This window comes from Eulemur rufifrons, chromosome 23 (genome assembly GCF_041146395.1).
Source record: "Eulemur rufifrons isolate Redbay chromosome 23, OSU_ERuf_1, whole genome shotgun sequence".
NCBI classification, from domain to species: Eukaryota; Metazoa; Chordata; class Mammalia; order Primates; family Lemuridae; genus Eulemur; species Eulemur rufifrons.
In genome coordinates, this window is record NC_091005.1 from 22,222,044 (window position 1) to 22,247,153 (window position 25,110).

Here is a 25,110-nt window from a genome sequence, read left to right on the forward strand (position 1 = left end):
TTTGAGAACTGGTAGAAGGATACGGGGTGGAGCAGAATGATGAAAGCAGGGGATGGGAGAAGATAAGCCAGTGAGATAAATGGGGGCACCAGAGCCACAGTTCTGATGGGCTAAGTGTTTTGAATTGTATTTTAAGAACAATGAATAAATTATTGACAGGTTCTAGGCAGGAAAGTGACATGCTCAGATGTAGTTTGTAGAGAGACTTTTGTCTGCATCGCAGGGACTGGGGACCTGTTGGAACCCACAGTCTTTGTCTAGGATAGAAAGGTTGTGTTCAGTAGTGATTTTCATTAACAACAGCCTCCAGGAGAACTAAGTAGAGGGTGTTAGGATTCAACTCAGTTCATTTCACAGAGTAGGAAGGAGAGGCCCAGTAGTACAAGAGTTACAGGACTGACTCTTCCTGGAACAGGGGCCTACTCCTGACAGTGCAGGATCTTCATTCGGCCCTGGGCTCCACACCAGGGCAGTATGGGCTTCCCCAGGGAGGTCACAAAGGCAGGCAGCAGCCAGAGAGCCTGATCTGAGGTTCCTCCAGAAAGCTTTGGATGACCTTTTCTCAAGAGTTCTAACTTAGAATAAAAATTGGAAATGATGGTCTTTGCAAGTGGGCTTGATATGGAGAATCTTCTGGACACAGGCTCCAGTCTTAGGGGAGTGTCTTGATGACCCATCCATTAGACACCAACTAGGAGTTGTTAAATGTCAGCGAGCAAAGGAGTCCCTGGGAGAGAAGCTTCCTCAAAAAGCAGGTTCTTGGCCCCTGTTTTCAGGGATTCTGTTTCAGACTATGTGGCTTGTGGCCTGTGAATCTGAATTTCGTAACAGGCTCTATACTGCTCATTCACCTGCTCTCCTTGTTTCTAACGTGATGGTCTTTAAATTATTTTAAAACTCTGCTAACTATTGCCCTAGTGATTTAGGCCTCCAGGAGGGTGGCTTGCCTGAGCTCAGCAAAACATGATCTCTGGTTCCAGGCAGACACTATTGCTTAGGAAGCTCTAGAGACTGGGTGGGATTCTTGAATTGGGGGACAGCTTAGCACCAAGACTGAACCATCCTGCTCCCTCAAATTGCCTAACTCTGAGAATCATCCAGTAGGTTTATAAACATGGCCCTTACTCTCCAAGGATTCTGCTTCAGTTGTAACTTTTAGCACATGCCCCAGGTAATTCTTATGACTGAGCAGGTTGAGGCTCTTTTCACAGGCAACTCTGGCCCTCAGGAGACCATAGGGGGCCACGGGAGCCCTGGGTGTTCTAAGGGGGCTATAGGTAGCTTTGAGAATATTCTCCAAGGCACTTTCTAACTCTCCATACCTCCTCTGGGTCTTGGATTCTCCATCAGGGCATGCTTCTGGGGGCAGTCCCACACACGGGTGGCAATAATTCTACTTGGGATCTTGCTTAAGCTTCTTTGGGCTGAGAATTCTGCTAGACTCTGGGTAGGGTCTGACATGACTGCCCAGCTTTGCAGCCAGGCCAAGGGAAGAACCTGTGGCAGCAGGATACCCAGCTGGAATACAGCACTCACTGTGGAGGACGAGCCCCATACTAGCTTCAGTAAACTTGAGAAGTGAGTAGTTTCAAAGTTTTGTTAAAATCAGAAGGGCTATATCTGCTCAGCATCAAGTGGAACTAGCCAAATCAGTGGCAGCTGCTGTGATGGGCTTCTGGGGGACAAAGGGAGAAAACTATTTCTTAGGGAGCTCTTGAATCAGACCTGCTCTGGAGGTGTGTATGATTCGCTCCCTGCTTCCTAGTTTCATCTTAGGTGGTCAAGGAGGGGCCCTGGAGCTGTGTGGAAAAGGTTCTAAGAACTGGGAAGTTCCTAGAGTTCAAATGAGTTGGAGTGTGTACATGAAGTTTGAACTAAGTTCTAAGGCAGTAACTGCACTTAAAAAAAAACAAAACCAAAAAACAACAAAAACATAAAATAAAGCCTGCTGGCCCCACTGGTTCAGAATCTTTGTGATGGGGAGTGGGGAGCTGGTATAAATATTTTTAGAGGCTTCCCTGTTGAGTGTCATTTGCAGGCTGTAGGGGGATCAGTGAGCCTGGACATTGAGCCGACTTCCTGGGGCCAGGAGGGATGGAAGCCATCGAGGATGCCTGGGTGTTAGGGGATTCAAAGAAGGCAGGTGCAGTATTGTAGGGCTCAGGGGTGGGGAAAGAAGCTTAAATAGGACGAGGATTGGATGTGAGGGTTTTCCTTATAGCCAGAACAGGCACTGCTCACTCAGTCCATCTGCTGTGGCAGGCACACAGCTGCAGAGCAATTGGCAGCCCTGCTCCTCGGAGAAGACTGTGGCCATGCCTTGGCAATGATGCCCAGAAGGCTCCCTGTGTGCCAAGGACTTTGTTTAGAGAAGACCCCTGCCTTTAGCTTCTCTCATCAGCTTCCCGCAGCCTCTGACCTGGCTGCTTAATGGAACCCATTAAACCCCATGCCTGGGGCTATGAGCTTGCAGCTCCTGTGCTTCCGGAGTTTCTTGAGCAGCCCCAAGCTGGGGAGGCCATTGTTAGCTGCTCCAGGGCTCTGTCCATAAGGCAGGTGGAGAGGTACTGAGTGGCTCTGGGAGGAAATGACGAATGCCTGCTGGCCCAAGGAATGTCCACAGAACTCAGTTGTGGACACAAATCTGGGGATAATGTGTGGGCCAGCAGAGGAGTGACATAGCCAGGGTGGGGAGGGCTGGAGGGCAGCACAGGAGAAGAGGGCATATGTGGATAGAATTTGGGGTGCTGTGAGACGTGAACCACTCTTTGCTTCTGGGATGAATCAACTGATCTTTGTGATTGCTGCAGCAAAGGGATGTTGACAGGTGGTTTGGGGGCCAGCTTTTCTGTAGAGAGTGATTGAGCTCTGGGCTCCGACCCAGCTATCACCTGAACAGAGGTTTAGAACTAAGTTGTAGACTAAAGAATCTTGAATCCTTTCCCTCTCAGGATCTGGTGGATTTCTTGGGTTCTGAAGTTAGATTAGTTCAATAAAATATTTTTATTCAATAAATATTTATTGGGCACCTACTGTGTGTCCAGCACTTTTCTTGGTGCTGGATACTCATCAGTGAATAAGCAGACAAGAATCTGCTCTCCTGGCAAACAGACAATACTCATAAACCGACAGGGTAAACAAGTATAAATGCTGTGATAAAAGAGGACAGGGCCTGGGATAGAGTGTGTCTGGGGAGGACTATTTTAGAATTTGTGGTCAAAGAGGCCTCTCTGAGAATGGGACACTGGAGTCCTCAAGGTGGGAAGGAGCCAGCCCTAGGAAAATCTTGGGGAAATATGTCCTGGTAGAGGAGGCAGTTGGTCTGAAGGTCCTCAGGCAAGCATGGCCCAGTACCTGCTATGTATCAAGCATTGCCTTCGGCTTATGAGGGTAAATGGTCATGTCCCTGCACTTGAGGGTTTTCCATCTTAGTGAGGCCAGTATCATTGATACTGGGCCATGTGTTTGGGGAACATAAAGATTGCAGGTGTGGCTGGGGTGAACCAAGCTGGGGAGCAAGGATGCTGTGAATAAGGTGAGAAGGCAAGTCTAGGCTATATAGGGCCTGATGAGTCCGAGTAAAGGATCTGAATTCTACTTGAACATAATAAGATGTCACTGGAGGATTTTCCATAAGAAAATGACATGATCTTGATTTACATGTTTTAAAGCATCACTTTGACTACTGTTTTAGTTTCCTAGGGTTGCCAGAACCAAAAAGAAAAAAGAAAAAAGGCCACACATTGGGTGGCTTAAACAACGGCAGTTTATTTTTTCACTGTTCTGGAGGTCAGATATCAAAACTCAAAGTGTCAGCAGGGTCGTTTCCTTCTGGATGCTCTGAGGGAGAAACGGTTTTATGTCTCTCTTCTAGTTTCTGGCTGTTGCTAGAAATTCTTGGCATTCCTTGGCTTGTAGTTGCATAACTTCAATCTGTGCCTCCATCTTCATATGGCCTTTTCGGCTGTGTGTTTTCTCCCATTCTCCTGTAAGCACATTTATCATTTGGTTTTAGGGCCCACCCTAATCAAGACTATGGGGCAGATCTGGGATGCAAACCCTTGTCAGTCTGGCTCTAGAGCCTGTTCTCTTAACTACTTCACTCCATCCATAATCCAGAAGAGTAGACACTTTGAGAAATATACTGAAGACAACTAAAAAGGGCTTTTTACTTCCATTGGAGGGAAAAAAAAAAGATGAACATGGAAAGGACTGCTCAGGGGAAATTTTAACAGATGAGAGAGAAAGCAGAACAACTCAATTGCTGTTTGAATTCTGACTTGTCTACTAGGGAGAAGGATCTTGCCATGGGGAAAAGTAGAAAAAAGGGAAAAGAATCAGGGCCCAGTGTAGGTGTGAAGGCAGGAGGCCAGCACCAGTTCAAAGCTCAAGTCTTGAGGCTTATATGAAATTTATCTTGCAGGTGTGTTGGAACTTTCAAGCATAAAATCTGTGGTGCTGGTTGCTACACACACAGGATACAGAGATGCTACTTCTGAACCTTCCCCTTCCCCTCTGTCTGGTATATGCTCCTTCTCAAGATATTTATGACACTCAGACAGGCATATTTTTTCCTTTCCACATCTATTCCATGAGAAGCCTTTGGCACAAGAAGCATATGTCAAACACGAAGAGTATTTATCATATATGTGGCAAATTTCTTAAATAAGTTCAATGTTGAAATGCTACCTTTCCCCCCTCTTCTCTTTGTTTTTCTTACATTTGAGTACTACCACTGAAAGAATGGTACATAGCAAAAATAATGCTGCATACAAACAACCACAAATAAGCTTCCATTGCTCACGTGTCTTGAGTTAGGTGGAGACAGGCTGGTGGATCTGCTGATCGTGGGTAGGTTCACTCACACACCTAGGATAAAGTGGGCTTGTAGTCTGGCTCAGGTGAGAGGAAACTGAGGCAACATGGCTCTTCTCCATTGGCTTCTCATCCTAGCATGCCAGTCCAGGCATGTTCTTATGATAATGGCAGTGGTGCAGGAGCATAAGCAGAACCAAGACTGTGAAGCCTCTATTCAGAACTAGCACATAGCACTTCTGCTGTGTTCCATTGGCCAAAGCAAGTCACAAGTTCAGCCCAGGCTTAAGAGGTGGGGAAATAGGTTCTGCCTCTTTAATAAGAGGAACTGAAAAGTCACATGGGGCCAAAGGCACAAAGGGGCCATAAATGCAGTTGATCTCCCTTAAGTACCTGCTATGTACCAAGCATTGCCTTGGACTTATGAGGGTAAATAGTCATGTCCCTGCACTTGAGGGTTTTCCAGTCTAGTGAGGCCAGTATCATTGATACTGTGCCATTCTCTGGACTTGAATATGAAGTTTTGGCTAATGCATGAGTTTCTAGTGTGTTCTTGATCCATACTGGACACACCCTTCACGCCATGTGCTACTCACTTATCTATGGCTGACTGTAGCAAATAGTTTTCTAAAGTGGAGAGCAAAAGCCCTCTGAGATTTGACCCAGTAAACATTACAACTCAGCAGTTGCTGGCCATTGTCTCGTTACTTTTCTTTCTTTTTTTTTTTTTAATTTTTTTTGGTGTCATTACCTTCTTAGAATTACCAGAGAAGAGTAATGGTGTGTATGAGTAGAGTGAGGGAGGTGAGAGAGAGATAGGAAGCATATCAGGAAGATGCAGCCAAAGTCACTAATTCAGATCTCCTATTTCCCCCAAAGATAGACCTGGTGAATCATGCCACTGATTCTCCCATCTTATGTTTGCTTGATTGAAATGCAATTGTCAGCAGTGTTCACTCGAACTCCACAAGAATAGCAACCCCGTCTGCTCATTTCTCTCTATATGCCAAATGCCTTGCATAGAGCTACATGGTAGGCATTGCTTAAATATTTATTTGTTGAAAAGAAAAAGGAGAGGTGACTGAAGACTGACTATAGACCTATTTTGAAATTTTCAAAAGAGAAAGATGGTGGTTTTAGAAGCTACCAATCAGTGAATTTGACACTAGTGAATGGTGCAATTCCAGACTGAATTATCAAACAGATGGCTTGTGAGGTGGTGGAAACTGAAGCTGGGATTGCTGGGAACCAGAATGGGTTCACCAAGAACCAGTTGTGTCAAACCAACTTTAATTCTTTTATGATCAGGTTATCATAATGTTGTAACAGCCTGGAGGCATGATGTGCATGACACCCAGCAAGGCATCTGACAAAATATTTTACAAAATCCCCACAGTTAGCAGGTGGAAACATGGGTTGGATGAGTTAACAGGTTGATTTATAACTGGATGCTTAACTATATATGAAGATCTACTAATGTCAATTTTTTGAGGTGGGGAAGGGAGTTTTCTATGCCAGTATGTTGTGGGGACTCTCCTCCTTATCTTGTTTGTATCTATCAACTACAATATAGATATATTAGGCAAACCTGTTCAATTTCCAAATGATTCAAAGTTGGAAGGAAGGAACTGATATGTTGGATGATGGACTCAGGATTCCACATCATGTTGACAGACCAACATGATAGGCTGAAACTAAAAGATGAATTTGAGTGGGAATAAATTTATAGCTGAGAATGGACATTGAAGAGTAATTTGCAGAGTTATGGGATAGCAGAGCTTCAGCTCAACAGCACACAGTCAATTAGTGGATAAAAAGCTATATGCCTAAGCTGAATTAATAGAAGTGTAGTGTTAAGATCAAAGGAGATATCAGACCCTTGTCTCCTGAATTTATCAGACCACAACCATTCAATAAAACATTTAATAAGTACCTCTCTGTATCAAAGTCTTAGCCAGCCACTTTCCTTCTTAAATAAATTAGCCTGAGTTACAAGGAATTCTTCCCTCCTGGTGCTACACAAAAGGTTTCAAAGCCCCTGATTTAGAGCTGGGCATGCAGCAGGTACTACATAAATGCCAGAATCACAATATGGCCCACACCTTTATTTGTAGCCTGCGAGGTCAACTTGCCTTTCACTCTTTTACCATTTCTAACATCAAACCTCTTATTGCAATTGAATGGATGTTTTGATTTTATTCTTTCATGAATCAGCATTCTTTTAATGGGTCATTTGATAGCATCAGGGCTTAGTGTCTATTCCTATTTATCCTTTTATCTGTTTTCTGTTGGGATGGTGGTGTCATTCTCTCCTACTGTGGAGAGCTTCTCCCATATTTCTGTGGGAAGTGACCAAAAGTAGCTCAAGATTATATTATTCTTATGACTCATAGTTTTACAGGAAGAGAGAGATCTTCTCTTGGTATTCATGTTGCTGAGGAAACTGATTGGCCTGACTTAGGTCATATGGTCACTCTTGAAGTGGCCACTTCTGGGTAATGGTGTTCACTACTATGGTGCTGGTAGTGTGTCGTGTGTGTGTGTGTGTGTGTGTGTGTGTGTTGGAGGTGGTGGTGTTTGTAAATAGCAAGTTTAGCCCCATGTAAACCACATGGAATGAATTTCTTACAGAAAAGAACAAGGGTTCTATAACCAGAGAAATGGTAAAAGTATTTTAGAAAAATGATAAATATTTATAAACTCCACTTTTCCTGAAGAAGTGGCTAGAGTATGGGTAGCAAGAGGGGGAAGAAAGATGGCTGAGAGGGCCCCTTCATTTCCAAATATATTAACCACTTACTGAATTAAGGGAGGAAAGGTGGCTGTGATCCCTTTTGATCCTTCATCATTTTAAGACTAAAGCAGAGGACTACTTTGGTTTCAGGCTGAGAGTTGCTGCTGCCCTTTTTCCCTGTTTGAGTTTGGGGTTTGTACTTTCCAATTCTCTTTTTCTGTTGCTTGGATATGTGAAGAAATATCCTGGGGAAGCCTGAAGTCCTCAGGTGAAAAGATTTAATGAGGAACACAGTGATCATGCCCTGGCAATTTGTGAGAAAGTCTTGCATCTCTCCTGCAGATGGTCCAGAGAGAGGTAGGAAAAGACACACTCATTTTCAGCTCAGCTCCATTTCTGCCTCTGCTGGCCAAGGCTGATCATTTCTGAGGCTCCCACAGAGCTGGGAAATGGGAACCTCCTGCCTCATTTTTCCTTGGCTGACCAAGTACCTGGAGGACCTGTCACAGGGGTTACATACTCCTTCTGAATGGAGGGAGAGGATGAATTTCTGGCTCTAGAGAATCTGATGCTCACATTAATTTGCACACCAGGATCCCGAAGGCCCTTCCAAACTATCACATCTTCTGCCTCTTGATTACTTGGGCTGACACGAGAACACTGGCATGGGCACCCAACTAAGTCGTTAATCTTGATGTCATTTGTTTGGCTGTGAACGTCACTCTAGGGCTCAAGAGTTGTTTTGTAGAAAATTTTCAATCCTAACGATGTTTATTGTGCCTGATATTAGAATAGGTGTGTTCTGTGAATGCCCTCAAGCCAGCTGGACTTTGGGCAGAAGTTATTTGGTATTAGAAAATTGGCCTTCAATGAAAAGGTCACTGCAGATTATACACAAATAAGTGAGCCATGGGAAGTTTGGAGTGATTATTTGTACTCATGCTTAGGTCCACAAATGCCATCTTTTATTTATTTTTCCTGCCTCTTTGAAAAGCTGTACATCATTTGCCTTCCCATTTATCTGTGAACTGTTAGGGGTGGAACTCAATTACAATTTACTATAAATCCTAAGAACTTATCATGCCCTATTGCCCCCAACCCTGGAAAGAAAAGTATAGGGTCAGACATTTTAATATATTTTACCTTAATATATATTTTATGTATAGATATATAATATTCATAAATTCATGTAAGTGTATAAAATATATTCAGTGGATATATTACTATATATGCATTTAAAATGTATTTCATATATACAATATGTATATTTTTAATATGTGGTGTATATTTTATCTCCTTATAACCCTGTGAGATAGATATTCTTCTCATTTTTATAGATAAAGAAACAGAAGAAATTGGGTAATTTTCTCTAGATCACCAGTTCAGTCAGGGTTCTCAGATGCAAGCAATAGAAACCAACCCTGATTAATTTAAGCAGAAAATCAATTTATCAAAATTATATCGGGCAGTTCACAGAATCTCCTGGAAGGCTGAAGATACAGGTCTAGCAGCCACACAGCCAGGAAAGGCTCCACCGCTGCTGCTCTAGGTCCAAACCCCACGGCATGTCCTGCTCACAGCAAACCAGGCAGAGTGAACCTGGGTCACCAGCAGCCTGGAGAAGACTATAAAGCTGAAGCTGCTGCCCTTGTCAGAATGGCTGCCACAGGTGCCAGTTCTTTGGCTGACATACATCCATCATTTCCAAATGTGGGCATGTAAGTCTGCTGGGAGGAGTCTCTGTCACATGCTGCACCCTCACTGCAAGGGAGACTTTCACCTCCTGATATGACAGGGAATTTCCTAACACTGGACAGTCAACAAGGAAGAGAGAAGTCTTGTGCATCACACAACCAGGGCAGGTGAAACCAGGCTTTGGTGCCAGGTCCATTTAGCCATAAAGCCCCTTACTGCAGGTTCTTGAAGATACCCAGCAGCCAGCCAGGCATCTGAATAAGTGTGATTTCAGGCTTCCAGCTGATCCTGACTGGGCCCAGCCTGCCCCAAAATACATGTGTCTGAACAGCTTTTGTTTTGAAAGGCAAATACATTTATAAATGGGTCTCAAACACTGTTTGAAACTTGAGGGAAGTTCAAAGTTATGAGGCAGTGAATTGTTGGAGAGTCACTGTGATACAATCAACAAAAATTGGGCAAATAATGTTGAGGTGAGAACTATGAGAGTTTTGGGTTTGTAAGAAAGTAGAACATCCCAGGATGTCCTTGATGAAAGCAGATCCAAAAAGTAATGATCTATATATTTTTAATTTTTTTTCAACCACACAGGTAATGCATGAGCATGTTTTTTCAAAGATTACAAATAAGTCTCAAGTTGCCTTGACCATCACCAGCAATCTCTAGGGAATTCCTCTATATAAGAAGCTGCCGCTCTTAGAAGTTTAATGTAGATCCTTTTAAACTAAAAAATTGATGTTTTTTACCTATTGATTTGTATCATAGAAAATAGGTTGTATTTAGTGTGTGTGTGTTTCTTTCAGCACCATGTCTTAGAGATTTTCTGTGTTGAGGCATACTGATCTGCTTCACTGGTTTACGTACTGCATGGTATTTCATTATATGACCACACAAGGCAGCTTGCTCCTGTCAGTCTCCTACTGATACATATCTCAGATGCTTCTTGCCTTTGCAAACAACGTTCCAATGAACATCCTTGAATGCATCTCTTTGTGTATTCTGAGTATTTTCTCCAAAGTGGCTATGAAGAAGTAGGATGGTTGAGTCATGGGGGATGCACATTTAAATGTTAATGGTACTGGCAAATTGACTGCGAAAGTGCCAGCACCAAATTACGCTCCCACTTGCAGTTTTGAGAGAAACCATTTCTCCACATCAATGTTAGAACACTTCTTAATTTTTGCCCATGTGAAGTGCTTTTTAATTTGCATGTCCTTGAGTGCTAGTGATAATAAATATCCTTTTGTGTATTTGTTGGCCATTTGTATTTTTCTTTTGTGTCTGCTCTATTCCTATTCTTCCTCATCAATATCCTTTTATATTTCATTTCTAGACTCCTGAGAGTAGATATGGTTTGTCTTGTCCCTTGCAGTATCTCTCGTGCCTGGTCCAGTATGACCCAAGTCGTCATCACAACCTCTACCAAGCATAGCTTTTCAGTTTTTAATCAAGACATAATGTGAAATCTCTTTCCCAGGAGTGAACCTTAAGACAAAATATTAGGTTTTTAATGGAAAAATCAGATATCAGTCACTTCTGCTAACAGGTGACTGATTGTCCTAGAATGCCTGGAGGTCAAAGGCCTCCAGGTACCTTAGAATTCAACCAAGCTGTGTTCTAGAAAAGCAGAGCCCTTAGATGGCCTTGTAGAGTAGTTATTCTGACCAAGACCAGCTGAGCATTCAAAATATGTCCCCCTATTATGTGCTTCTTTTGGGAAGTAGTTACTAACATTTGAAAACCAAAAGATTTCAAATAAATGTCCAGATTTCTGACATTCCTTAGCAAATGATAGACCCAGCAATACTAGGCTTTTTAGAAGAGGCAGGTTCTCTCCAGTTTAGCATAATCCCTGACTGTTTGGTTCCTGGAGACATTTGAATTTGCACCCTCTGGTTTAAAATATAGTTGGAGATAAAAGTAAACCTATGGAAAAAAAAAAAAAAAGAAAGCCAAAAATACAAAGTAGTATGTGATAGTATACCAAGTGAGTGATATCATATGGATGTCCAGAAGAATTCTCTGGAAGGAAAGGACCTTGAAGGCTAAGGTAGTCACAATAGATATGTTGCTGGGCCTTAAAGGATGAGCAGACATTGCTGGGTGAGGAAGGGGTGAGAGTGGAGGAAGGCCAGAGGCATCATGTAGATGAAAGTTCAGGTAATACAACATTGCATTTCCTTAACTCAAAATTCACAAAGACTAGGAGCATTCCTACTGCTCATGAATGGTCTTGAAACCTGCAAAGTTTAGTGAAAAATTTTGTTTATGTTTTTTTCCCTTGTAAATAAGATTCAGTGCTTCTAGCAGATTCTTAAAAGAATTTCTGACCCCCAAATGGTGAGGATGACTGTTCATAAGGTTTGGATATTTGGCCCCTCCAAATCCCACGTTGAAATTTGATCTCTAGTGTTGAATGTGGACCTGGTGGGAGGTGTTTGGGTCATGGGGGACGGATCCCTCTTGAATGACTTGGTACCCTCCCCAGTGATAATGAGTGAGTTCTCACTTTATTAGTTCATGTGAGAGCTGGTTGTTTAAAAGAGCCTGGCATCAGCTCTGCTATCTCTTTGCTACTTCTCTCACATGTGACATGCCTGCTTCTGCTTCACCTTCCATTTTAATTTGAAGCTCCTGAAGCCATCACCAGAAGCAGACACTGGCATGAGGCTTCTTGTACAGTCTGCAAAACCATGAGCCCAATAAACTTCTTTCCTTTGTATTAATAAATTACCCAGCCCTGGGAATTTCTTTATAGCAGTGCAAAACGAACTAAGGCAACTGGCATAGGGAGATACTGATAGATAATGTTAGAGATGTGATTTGGGGACTGGCTGTAGAGAGCTTTGGCTCCCCAGCTGAAGAGTCTTTGGCTATAGGTGACCTACCTACAGCTATAGGATCCTATAGGTGACGGGGAGTCTTTGAATGCAACCCAGAGGGTAATTTAAGTGACACATGGGATGTCATAACAGCTACTATTTATTGTACACTTTTTATGTTCCTCACACTATGCTGAGCTTTTTTAAAAATTGAGATGAAATTCACATAATGTAAAATTAACCATTTTAAACTGTACAATGCAGTGGCATTTAGTACATTCACAATGTTATGCAATCATCATGTCTATTTAGTTTCAAGAGGTTTTTATCATCCCGAAAAGAAACTCCATACCCAGTAAGTAGTAACTCCCCATTCCCTCTTGCCCCCAGCCCCACTAGTCTGCTTTCTGTCTCTGTTATCAATTCTGGATTTTTCATGTAAATGAGATTATACAGTATGTGACCTTTTGTGTCTGGCTTCTTTCACTTAGTATAATGTTTTCAAGGTTCATATATGTTGTACCATGTATCAGTACTTTATTCCTTTTTATTACTAAATAATATTCCATTGTATGGGTAGACTATAATTTGTTTAGCCATTATTCATCAGTTGATAGACATTTGGGCTGTTTTCACCTTTGGGTTATTGTGAATAGTGCTGCTGTGAACATTCATGTACAAGTGTCTGAATACTTGTTTTCAATTCTTTTGGGTACATACCTAATAGTAGAATTGCTGAATCATATGATAATTTTTATTTAGTTATTTTGAGGCTATGCTAAGCTTTATCTATGTTCTCCTCTTTAATCTTCTTACCAATTCAAGGAGGAAGAATTATAATTACCTCTTACAGATAAGAAATTACAGGTAAGAAAACAGGCCCAGAAAGTTAAGTAACCTTCTTAAGGTTGTGTAGCTAGTGAGTGGTAGAGTTGAGATTTAATCTCAGAACTGATTGATTACACAACCTGAGCCTTTAACCACTATACTACCCTGCCTCTTTACACACCTAAGGAGGATGGCGAGAAAAAGTTAGTTATTTTCCTTGTCCAGAGAACTGTTAATTGAAATAAAAAGTCTTGCTTCAGGAATGTTATCCAATGGTAAAGCTACAAAGCCACCTATTATTATCTGTTAAACTGAATGGGAGTTTTACCATGAAAAGGACAACGAACACAGTCTCTTTGGGCACTTCTCTGCTTGCTTGTACAGTCAGGCATCACTGCCAACTGGAAGGAGTACAGGCACTTACTCTCTTTGCTTTCTCCACTTTCCCTGTTCTTGTGGCCACCCCTTCAATCTCTCACCACCGCTAAGCCCTTTGTCCCTGGAGAACTGGTGATTTCAATTTTCTGAAAGGAAGCGGTACAAACATCTGAGTCTTCAATTCATGCAGGAATTTCCTACCACTTGTCAGGGAGAACCCACAATAAGTGGTGTTCATTAGGATTAATACCTGTTGACTGTGGAAAAAAAGTAAAATTGATCACAGACAGACCTTTTTGAAACAAGACCCCAAGGTGACTGAGGAGTAAGGCAGGGAGCAAGGTGTCTGCTGGGTTCATCACAACTGAGATCTGGTAACTGTATAAAAGTGAAATTGATAATATGAGAGACAGGATTGCTAGAAAGTGCCAACATCACTGTGGGGGAAAACAGGCAGTGAAACCTCTGTTGTATCTGCTACTCCAGAGAAGCACTGAAGAGCCTAGCTATATCCCCAAATGCTCCCATCCTATTCTAAAGTGGCATATTTTATCATCCTACTAAAGGGGGAGGGCCACTCCAGACACCTGAGTATGTGAATAGCTGGCTGTCTACCAAGGCGTGTGCTACTGAAGTACAAAATTGCATTTCCAAATAAGTTTTTAAATTCTCTTAGTATCTGTTGTCTATTGCATAGAAATAAAAGCTTTCAGAATGTACCTTGATTTATTTTTCTGTTTGTATGTCTTCATTTGTACTCAGCCATTAAGCCGAACATCTTTCATGTGTACCTCTGGACCGATCAGTGAGTTGTCTTGCCCTCTGGTGTCTCATTGGCCAGTGGAGACGCTAGCAGGAGATGGGAGGGAAGGAAGAAATGGAGTTGAGCATATATGAATTCCTGATTTACTTTCTGATGGGACACAAGTTGGTAGTACTTGTATTTCTCTCTGGTGGGCTCCTGTAAGGTGGCCCTCTCCCAAAGCTATGGATATTGTTGAGTTCTGGTAATATTCACTCTATAAGCTCCTTAAACCTTGCTGTGCTATCAGCTTCCTACTGTTGCTAGCCCTGGGGAGCTTCATCCCCTGTTCATTTCCCTTAGCTTGCCTACACCATTAGAAAGAGTCCTTATAAACTCTCTTACCCCTTCAGCATGTTGTCTGTTTCCTGCCATGACCATAACTGGTTAGCCACTTAATTCCTCTGTCCCCATGGAAGATATCTATGAGATGACAGGGTGGGGCAAGAATCCCAGGGCTGGAACAGAGGACTGGTCAACTAAGCATCAAACGGTGGTACCATCATCTTGTCTCTAATGAGACTGGACCAGAGAACAGGGTAACTAAGGGCTGAGGAGCTTGGCCAGAAATGGGACCAGAAGAAACTGGAAGAGAAGTTATCTAGGATCAGACACCCAGAATAAAGGAGAGGAAAATAATGTTCCAACCAGAGTTATTACTCTGTAGCAACTTGAGGGGCAATTGGTGAGATGATTTGTGTGTTTCAGCCATGCACACAGAGCTTGCTTTCACAGATGCCCCTGTCACTAGAGTAACATTTCCCTTTCCTTACTATACCTTGAAAGGGAGCATCTTCCATGGGCACCTGACTTGGCCATCTCCTGACTGCTTCAACTCCAGGAACTGAGCTCCCTGCAGGTTTTTGAAATTACCTTAGCCATTTCTTATTTCAGTTCTTTGTTACTCAGATGGTCCCCTTTGCTAATGTTTTCACCATGATAATTCTCAGTCTTTCTTTAAGCAACTGTGACAGTGCGTAGTCTTTCTTTCAGATCAACTGAGAGACTCAGAAATACTTACGTATTCCTTTCTCTGATGGAAACGCTCTTCTGGGCCCCACAGTATCATCCCAGTCTTCTCCCCTCTCCCCCACTGCCAGAACATGAAATCTGCCCAACAGGGTTTTGATCCCACTTACCGGCACTAGAGGTAGTTTAGAAAATGTGGCTAGGAGAATAAACATTAAAATTTCAGACATTTTAGAGATCTCTGGGGGCAGTGGGATAAAATGTCTGTACCTACACTTTGACAGTGGGAAAGGAGCCCCCATAAGAAATTCTAAAAAGTTCTATTTCATAAGGTATGAACACAAACCTTTAAGTATGAAACCAAAATACTTATATGTTAAATAAGATGGAACATGCCAACAGTGGATACAAAGAGAAGCAAAACCCCCTAGGATACAGGGAAAAGGAACAATTTATAACTTTTGAATGCTTAGGGAAAGAGGGCATTTTCTTCATGATTCACTAAGCTTCTTGCCCTCAGGAGGGTCCAGAAAAATATGTATAAAGAAGATTTTGTTTACCTGTTTGTTGTAAAATATGTCAAAGTTCCCCAAGACCACTCCTAGGTTTGGTGATTTGCTAGAAGGACTCATGGATTCAGTATGTAGCCATATTCACAGCTATGATTTATTACAGTGAAGGGACACAAGCAAAATTAGCAAAGGCAAAAGGCATATGGGGTGAAGTCTGGGGGAAACCAGGCACAAGCTTCCCAGAGTCCTCTCCTAGTAGAGTCACACAGGACAGGCTTAATGGCCCCAGCAACATATTGTGACAACATGTGTGAAATGTTTCCAAGCAGGGGCACTCACTAGAGACTCAGTGCCTTGGGTTTTTTACTGGGAGCTGGTCATGTAGGCACCCTCTGCCTGGCATGTACCAAAATCCAAGACTCCCACAAGGAAAGCAGGTATTTAGCATAAACTATATTATTTATGCAAACAGTATATAGGCACAGTGAGTCTTCAGTTCTGGGAATGGTGGGAACTCTCTCCAAATCCAAGTTTCCAGGTGCCAGCCAAGGGCTGACCTTGCAAGCAGGCCTTTCTAATAGGGATGTCATTCCTCAGGTCATCTATGTTTTTTGTTTTTTTTCCCCAGGAGGTATCACACTGATTACTCTTGGCCAAAGGAGGCATCAAGGGTCATTTACTTTTCCTTAGATCCCATGAAGCCTTGGAGCTTCCTAGAATGTCAGCTTAGAATTCTTAGCCATGATTTCCAAACCTCAAAGGCACTGCTAACAGTTGGCTTCAACTAAATTGTTATCCTTCGCATTCCTTCCTGAGGGGCTTAAATCCAACTTCCCAAGCGCCATCCCTGCTGCACAGAAGACTTTCTCTCAGGGCTTTCCAGGTGTTGAAACTTATGTCACAGGAGGGTCCCCCACCAAATAAACTCTTTTATCACAAAAACTTTATATTCTTTACATTCTTCCCCCCTGACCCAGCACCTTTGGCTTTATTCCCAGTCATACTCTCCTGGTTCTTGCCCACCCATGTCAGCCAGAGTCTTGTAGCCTCTGGGCATAGAATTCTCTCCCTAGCAGGCCTAACACTTGCTCAGTTATGTTAGGCTGAGATTAAATTGTTGGTGTTGGTCTGGCAGTCAGCAAGGGAGGCACCTACCTCATTAGAGGCTTTGCTCATTCTTCAAGCAAGGGAAGGGGCTCTATTTTCCAACAAGAGAAGGGGGAAACTTCTGGAGGCCCATAGATCTCAGAGGGATCTTAGGGTTGAAGGAGTTCAAATATATATTTCTAGGTATCTTCACCCCAGGTCACAGAGTCCCACTTCTTCCCATGAGGTCCTTGACTTTGGTGGAGGAGATGTACCTAGGTTAAGAATTTAAGAACTTCTTTGAAGTTCAGCCACTCTTAAAATTAAATTCTCTGTCTGTTCTTCAGTTCTGTTTTCATGCTCAAGAAGATTTGGGTTTCTATAAATACTGCCAGGGAGGCTCTTGGACACAATTTGCTCCAAATTGTTCAGTAATTGCCCTGAGGCTGTCTTTTTTTTTTTTTTTTTTGTCTTGGAGGCATTCATGGTATTCAGTGACAGCCACGCAATTCCACAGTCCTTATAATGACTATATCTCTCACTCCTCTAACACCAGAGATATTGCACAAGCCTGTGACTCGACTCCCCTTGCACCTGTGCCTGGTCTCAGCTCTCCATGGGTAACAGTCTCAGCAAGCACACTGTGCCCACATGCCCAGGATGATGGTGCTCCACGTCCCACTAGTGATGGGCTCCTCATTGCCAGGTAGCCAATCAGTGATCTAACTCCAGAGTCCTTTCCTTTGAGTCTGGTTCTTAGGACCACTCTCTTAGGTCAGTACAGAAGGCAGAATAATGCCCCGAAGTCATCCACATCCTAATCCCTGGAACCAGTGAGTACGTTACCTTACATGGCAAAGGGGACTTTGCAGATGTTATTAAGTGAAGGATCTTGAGATGGGGAGGTTATCTTGGATTATTTAGAGGAGTTCAGTATAATCACAAGCTGGTGAGTTTTAGCTGGTCTGGGGCCTCCAAGAGGGCAGTGCTCGTTTCTGAAGGAGGGTCAGAGTAGGCCATGTGATGACAAAGGCAGAGATCAGAGTGATGTGGGGCCAAGAGCCATGGAATGCAGGCTGCTTTTAGAGTTGAAAAGGGCAACTTGGATTGCCTCCTGGAGTTTCTAGCAGGAATGCAGCTCTGCTGAGAACTTGATTTACCTCAGTGAGACCTGGGTCAGACTTCTGAATTCTATAACTGTAAGATAAATTTGCATCGTTTAAGGTGCTAAATTTGTAGTAATTTGTTCCAGCAGTGATAGGAACCAATACAGTTGGGTTGCCTAGAAGCAGAAACTGAAATAGCAATTTGGGCATGCACAACTTATTGAGGGAATGCTCTTGGAGAATTCTGTAAGAGAGTAAGGAGGAGAGGTAGGAAAAGAAGAGCTAGGTAAAGCTGGGGTCCCAGTGAAAACCTAGCCTTGGCCTGCCTCATGGAGGGTGGTATTCTGGCTGTAAGTCACGCTGCAGAGTTATCTTCTCTTGAGTCAAGGGGATTCCCTTTGATTCCAGTTTCAGGCTGTCATTGGCTGCCCCTGGGTTGGTGGGAGGAGTATTGGGAACAGCATGCCCCCTCCTAGATGACCCACTCTTGTCAGCAGAAAGGAGCTCTCCAGAAAAGGGGCACCTGTGAGATGTTAGCAGCCAATACTCACAGTAGCTAGAGGATGGGTGCATAGGCCCAGTAAAGGAGAACTATTAAATATTTCAGCACTTTGCACAAGGCTGAACTTGTATACCTCCAATGAGACCACCCTGATATGCCAGACCAGAGAGAGAAAAATATTTAAGCAATGATGGCTTTTCTAGCCTAATTGTATTGGCCTCCAAATGCAGACTCAGTCTGACTTGCAGAAAAGTAACTAAGTGAATTCAGCTGCCTGGTAACCAGTTACTTCGTGGTTTTGCAGAATTGAGCTGCTTTACCAAATTCTCCCAACTTCTGCTTTAGTTTGTTCAAGCAGCCTTCACTGGCCCTAGCTGATTGGTGATCTTGCAGTTAGCATCAGGTTACTGGCGTGCTTGCATTTGAGTGAGAAGCCCCTTGGTCTCACCGACTTACCTGGTCTGGGGCCTCCAAGGGAGCAGTGCTGGTCTCTGAATAGTAATTTTTGGTCTGTCACCTGACCTGATCAACACGGGAAGTGGGACACCAGCAGACAGTCTCCAATGGAGATAGGATTTCAGCCTTAATTATTTTACCCCTTGACGGCACAACGAACACATCCAAACTGATGGAAAATGGGATTCTTCACTGAGCCGCGTCGTGCCCCAGATCTGTAATTTGATACAAAAGCTTCACACAAATTGAAATTAAAATGCATTTTAGATGCTTCCTCCCATCAAAGCAGTTTACACCAGCAGGCTTCTCTCTTTCAGGAGTTCGCTATAGAAATAGAAGAAAACGGGCAGCTTTGCTGTTGGCGGCAGTGGAAGTAACAATCTCCCTGCTTGTCAACTGCAGGCAAGAAAATGAAATAAAATGAAAATCCATTGGAGGTCTAATTATCCTTTTCAAGATGACTTCATCCTGTAGAGTGCCCCATTGAATATGTAAAAGGCACCTTTCCCTTCCTTTCTTCTTTTTCCTTTGGGTATTTGGGGCCAAATTAACAGAGGGGGGTCACGTTGGGATTCAGGAGATGGGGTGCTCAGTGCTTGAGTCCAATTTACTTGCTTAACAACACTTAGAGAGGGAATGAGTATCTGCCAAGCACTGTTTAAAGCACTCCTCAGACAGTAACACATTAATTCCTCATAATGATTCTGCGAGGTAAGTACTGATGTTATTGCTGTTTTAGGGAAACTAAGAAGCAGAGAGGTGAAGTGACCTGCCCAAAGTCACACCTAGTAAGCAGCACCAGAATTGAAATTTGAACCTGGACACTCTGGGTTCAAGTTCAAGATCTTAACCAATTTGCCGTGTTCCTCATTATTGTAATGAAGAATCTGGGTGGAGTTTGGCTTTAATAGAGGACAAAAAAATCCTGCCATTGCTCCAGACTCCAACCCTAACCCTAACCCTGATGGCTTTGTGGTAGGGCAAGCCTTGGTCACAGCAGGTCCGGGAGTGCAGATCCAGCTGTGCTTATAGCACATATTGTTCTGCTTTAGCTTTTTTCTCTTAATACGATGCCTTGGCACGCTCTCCTGCCAGCCAAGTAGAGTTACTTCATTCTTGCTTACATCTGCCTACCATTTACTATGTACATTATCCGTAATTTAACCAGTGTGCTACTCTCAGACATTAGGCTGTTCCTAGTTTTCTGTCATTAAAAGCAATGGTGTAATGAACATCTTTATATAGCCAGCATGTTTTGCGAGTTTATTCATAGGGTGGATTCCTAACTGTGGGATTGCTGGGTCAAAGGGCATATATATATATATATTAATTGTGATAGCTCTTGCCTAATTGCTCTCTAAAGAGGTTGCTGAAATTCATACTGTCCCCCAAAGTGGCTGGAGAATACCTGTTTCTTCACTCCCTTCACACACTGTGCATCAGAAAACTAAAAAAATAAAATTGCCTATGTGAGAAGTGAAAAATGGTATTTTGTTATTGTTTTGATTAATTATGAGGACAGTTAAGTGTCTCTTCATTGCTTATTGGCTAGTTGCATTTATTTTTCTGTGAACTTCTTACTTGAATCTTCTTTTTTCCAGTAGAGTTCTCTATCTTTTTCTTACTGATTTGTAGGCACCTCCTTCATTTTTGAAAGCCTTGAAGGGCTCTAGCTCTTTAGTTTATAGCTGGCCTTGTACTCTGGCCTGAAAAGACTTTGGTTGAACTAACTTTCCCCCTTCTTTTCCTTTGCTTTTCTCTCCTTTAATCTTTATTTCTGAGTACAGTGATGTGCACCCTGTGGACACAATAAACACGTGCTGATTGACTGTTTTATTTATCTGATTTTTATGGCTTCTTTCCTCTGAAGAGCTCCACAGACTTTATAGTCATTAACTCGATAACCCTCAAAGCACTCTAGTGTGGCAGCTGTAATCACTGTCAGGGTTTTTGAGACGGTGAAACAGAGGACCCAAGATTCTCCAAGAATTAATCTTTGAAGGTCTCAGGAGGGGACCTGGGGGAAGTTCAGCCCCTTTGCAAGCTTGGGACCAAAAGAGTGTTGAGAAGGGTCCTAGTCAGAATGACTACAGGATAATGGGTGGGTGATCACTGGGTCTACAAGAATTTCTCCAGACACCCATCAGAAAGGGAATCCCTCCCCCCTTAACTGTTCTCAGATTGAAGTAAAACTGAATAGTAGTTATGTGTGCCTGGGTTCAAATCATAGTTCTTCATCTTAATAGTTGTGTGATGGTGGGTCATAATAGTAGCTGGTGCTTATTGGGCTCTTACTATATGGCAGACCACGTGCCAAATATTTTTCATGTACAGCCTCACTTAGCCTTCAGACCAATCTTGTGACATGGAAAAAGGTTAAGTAATTGGTCCAAGGTGGTGTGGAACTGTGTGTTGTTGTTTGTAGTGGCCTAGATGGTGGCCCCTGAAAGCTAGTCCATGTCCTCATCCCTGGAACCTACGAATGTGACCTTGTTTGGAAAAAGAATCTTTGCAGATGTAATTAAGTGAAGGATTTCAAGATGAGATAGTTCTGAAATATCTGGATGGTCCCTCAATCCAACAAGTGTCCTTATAAGAGACAAAAGAGGAAAGACTTAGAAAAGAGAAGGCCATGTGAAGTTGGAGGCAGAGATTAGAGTGATGCAGCCACAAGCCAAAGGATGTCTGGAGCCACCAGAAGCTAGAAGAGGCATGAAAAATCTTCCCTTAGAGCATATGGAGTGAGTATAGTCCTGCTGACTCCTTCATTTCAGACTTTTGGGCTCTAGAATTGTGAGATAATAAATTTCTATTGTTTTCAGCCTCCCAGTGTATGGCAATTTGTTATGGTAGCCACAGGACACTAACACAGTGTTGAGGTGTGAACCCAGGCAGTCTGGAGTCCAAGTCTGCAACCGTAACGGTGAAACTGTTCTGTGGGCACGTGGCTGCACCTCTCTGTGCATGTTTCCTCAGCCATTTGCAGTGATAGTGACTGTGCCTACTCTAGAGTGGTGTTTTAAGGCTTAAATGAGATAATATATATAAAAGGTAGAGAAGGGAGCTCACTAAATGTTAGCTCTTATTGCTTCTAGGATTGTTGTTGTTATGGAGTGACCTTAGGAATGGCTACTCTGTGCAAATTTCAATCAGGGACAGACTCATTCCCTTGTGGCCTTGTAGGGAGGGTACTTTCTGGAATCTTAAGCTAATACCATTCTGTGTAGTTGGTAGTTGAGTAAATACCTTGGGAACATAAGTTGGTCTCCTTATGTTTTTCTTTTGTGGTTACCTATGAATTACCCATTTTCATTTTTTTATACCTCCCTTTGTTTTGTTTTTTAATACTAACAATCCTTATACTTATTGTTAACTTACACACACACACATATATATATATATATATATATTTTTTTTTTTTTTTGAGACTGAGTCTCACTCTGTCACCCTGGGTAGAGTGCAGTGGCATTATTGTAGCTCACTGCAACCTCAAACTCCTGGGCTACAGGTGGAAGCCACTGTACCCAGCCAATTTTTGTATATTATGCTTGTTGTTAAATTAGAGTTGACTTTACTTTTAAGTCCCCAAGACCACCCCCAGGTTTGGTAATGCATGTAGAGGACTCACAGTACTCAGGATATAGCCAGATGCATGTCTAAGATATATTACAATGCAAGGATTCCAAGAAAAATCAGCAAGAGCAAAGGTGCATGGGGTGAAGTCTAGAGAAAACCAAGCACAAGCTTCCCAGAGTCTTCTCCCAGTGGAATCACACAGGACATGCTTAATTATCCTAGCAATGAGTTGTGAAAACACATGTGAAGTGTTGCCAACCAGGGAAGCTCAATAGAGACTTAGTACTCTGTGATTTTTATTGGGAGCTGGTCATGTAGGTACCTTCTGCTAACGATGTACCAAAATTCCAGACTCCCATAAGGAAAGCAGGTGTTCAGCATAAACTACATTGTTTGCACAAATAGTTTAGGTACCGTAGCTACCTTTGTCAGTTAGAGCATGGTCAGAACCCTCCTGAAATCCAAGTTCTCAGACACTAGCCAAGGGCCTACCTTGCAAGCAGGCTTTTCTAAGAATAGCAGTGTCAGACATACTATGTTAACTCTTTTCTGCACAGAGTGTAATAAAAGTTAGCAATTTCTGGAAATTATTTTAACTAATTATTGCAAGAACCTTCCAGTGTGGACGGTAGTATTACAGTTAGAGATGAAGAAATTGACACTCAGAGCGTTAAAGAACCTCAACCAAGATCATCACTGATGGATTCGAACCCAGACTTGTTGGACTGTAACCACTATGCAATAAAGCCTTCACATGACAAGGAGGAGTGTGAGAGAAGAGAGAAGGAATTATTCAAAATGGCTCTAACAGACAGCACGTAGGCTGGGTTGTGCTGTAGCAATCTCCATAATCTCAATGATTTAAAACAATTGATTTATTTTCCACTTTAAGCTCCGTGTATATCGCAGGTCAGCTGGAGCTCTCTCCGTGTTGTCCTCACTCTGTGACCCACCTACTGGAGCAGCTACTGCCTGTTTCCAGGGCAAGAGGAAAGTGCATGGGCAAATTGCACACTGGCTCTTGAAAGTTTCACACTGAAGTATGATGTTGATGCACATCATGTCCATTGGCCAAAGCAAGTCACATGACCTCACCTAGATTTGGAGTTGGGGGGAAGTACACTCCTGTTGGGAATATTCACTGAAAAGCACCAATAACTGCACAGCAGCCAGACAGGATTGGCTTCTGGTTATTGTATCTTCCCTCTGAACTCTCCAACAAGGCCCCCATGCTGTCTCCTGATATAGGTACCATGAGTGTCATAAAGCGCATCACTGGAGCCTAGGGACAGTGTCATGTATTTGCTCTTTTTGCCCTGCACTTTGACCCTACACTTGAATTTACAAAGTTTAGTACCATTTGAACCCCGACTAAGTCTCTGCCTCATCCCTTTCTTCTGCCAGCAAACCAAAGTCATGTGAAAACTGGATCTGGGAGAAAAACTCCTGGCTAGATCGAGCTTTTTGAATCCCTGGCAAATATTGCCTAGACTTCTGAAACCTTGGGTTCCTTAAAAAAGAATTCCAGGGGTATATTTATTAGCAAGCATAGATTTGGACAGATTTTCATGTTCCTCTTTCTTGGCAGGGTGTGCAGGGATCTCCTGCCAGCTTCTGACAGCCTCGTCGCTAGGTGTTAAATGAAAAACATCATCAGCCTGGTCTATTGATAGGTTCAAGTGACAGTGTATGTTGCCAATCTCAGCCAAGAATCACTTCTGACAATTTTCCTCTCCATCCCCACACTTGGGCGGGAACGTCTTTTCACCCCCTTTCCTCAGGAGTTTAAGATGCTGTAACCACATTAAGGCTGCATATGTCTGCATGGCTGTAAGGAGTAGGTTTGTGGAGGAATTAAGCAGGGCATATGGCTTCCAGCGGGTTGCCTGTATCTCAGCAGCCTCGCCCAGCCCTGTGCCAAGTGAGGCCGTCAAAGCCGCTCTGCCCGGTCCTCCTGAGGAGAGGGGTTTTAGCCAAACTTGTTGATTAGTACTCACTGAAGCTGCCAAAATGATCTGCCTGCTTGGCAAGGGTGGCCTCTCTTGTGGAAGCCACCTGATGGACAAATACCACCCTGCCCTCTCCCACCCCCGAGGGACAGCAGCCACTGCTTGTCCTCCAGTTCTCAGCCTGCAAGTTAGGTGGACACCTCTCCTCTCCGCATCGGCACACACAGGCCAACTCTAGTCCCTCTGGCTCCCTCCAATCTGCTCTCCATTAGAGAGTCAGAATTTTCTTTCTAGAATGCAAAGCTGATCATGGCCAAAAAAATAATAATGGAAAAAAATTTTAAAAACTTCCATTTGATTCCCACTGATATTAAAATAAAAAAACAAAATTCTGAACACAGCCTGTGTGCCCCTGCCACATTACCAATAAGCTCCCTCTTATATGGCCCTGTAGAGGCATCTAGCTGCTTTCCTACCCCTCATTATTTCTCAGGGATCACGGACCACAGTTCCTGCTGTGGTCTCTCCTTGCTCAAGCCACACCTGTGTTTTTTAGGCTCCACCACTGAAGGCCACGTCCTTCTCCTTCATGGGACCTTGTACATGCCCTTCCCTACAACCCCAGTCTCTTCCTTCAGTTCAGCGGCTCCCAGCCTTGGCTGCACATTGTAATCAGGGGAAAGGGATCCTAAAAGCACCAATGCTTGGGCCTGCCACCAAAAATTTGAATTTCATTGGTCTGGTAAGAAGCATTTGAGCTCCACAAGTGATTCTAATTTGCCTCCAGGGGTGGGAAATCCTGACCTGGTTAATTCCTATGTATCCTTTGGATATTATCTCAGTGGTCCCTTCTTCAAGGAAGCCTTCTCTGACATCCCTG